This window comes from Trichechus manatus, unplaced genomic scaffold, assembly GCF_000243295.1.
Source record: "Trichechus manatus latirostris isolate Lorelei unplaced genomic scaffold, TriManLat1.0 scaffold00022, whole genome shotgun sequence".
In the NCBI taxonomy this organism is placed as follows: Eukaryota; Metazoa; Chordata; class Mammalia; order Sirenia; family Trichechidae; genus Trichechus; species Trichechus manatus.
Genome location: NW_004443958.1, coordinates 6,053,839 through 6,054,902, shown reverse-complemented (window position 1 = coordinate 6,054,902; position 1,064 = coordinate 6,053,839).

Here is a 1,064-nt window from a genome sequence, read left to right as displayed (position 1 = left end):
TTGTTCTGTAAGCCTTCATCTTAAGTGAGAATAACAGCACAATTGGAAGAGCGTAGTCAATGTCACTGAATTGTGCATGTAGAAATTTTTGAAAATGTGTATCTTTGGCTATGTGTATTTTCACCAAAAAGAAGGTTGAGAAGTTAGAGGGTTGACATGTTGTGGGGTTGTTAACCAATGTCATAAAACAATATGTGTACTAATCTTTCATGAAAAACTATTTGTTCTGTAAGCCTTCGCCTGAAGTACAATAAAAAAAAAAAATACAGTGGGTTTATCATCTTTACACATTTATGTGGGCACATTTTTATTGTTTAGATTCCAGTGTTGTCAGTTGACCTGCGAGGTCATTTATGGCATGTTCCTTCTTCTGGTACAAGGTCCAGTATAGGGTCAAGCATTGTATTTAGTTCTCATGTCTCTTTAGCCTCCTTTAATCTGGAACATTTCCACGACTTTTTTTGTCTTTTATGACTGACATTTTTTGAGAGTACAGGCCACACTCTCCCCAGCACACGTTTTAAAAAATAGAATGTTCCTCATTTTGTGTTTGTCTGATGTCTCTCTGTGATTAGAATTAGGTTAAGTATTCTTGAATGAAATACGGTATAGCTGGCCTTCTCAGGGACTCACACCTGGAGATGCAGGCTAGCCATATGTCTTCCATTGGTAAGGTTAATTGTGATCACTCAGTCAAGGTGTGGTCTGAGGTCTCCACTGTATAATTACTGTGTTTTATTTTTACCTTTTACCTTAATAAGTAGTCTGTGGGGAGACACTTTAAGACCTTGCACATATCATGCTTCACATCAAATTTTCCCATGAGATTTAACATTCATTGATTATTCTTGCCTGATCCAGTCTTCACTATGGTGGTTGCAAAAGGTTGATGTTTCAACTCCAGCACTCCCTTCATATTTACCAATGAGCGACGGCATTCTACTATAAGCAAGAGCCATCCATCTATCTGTCTATCTGCCTTTGATTCATAACTTTCTATTTTTTTTCCAATTGTTTATAATACATTACTGTACTTAATTACTTTGGTGATAAATTGTCCCAGA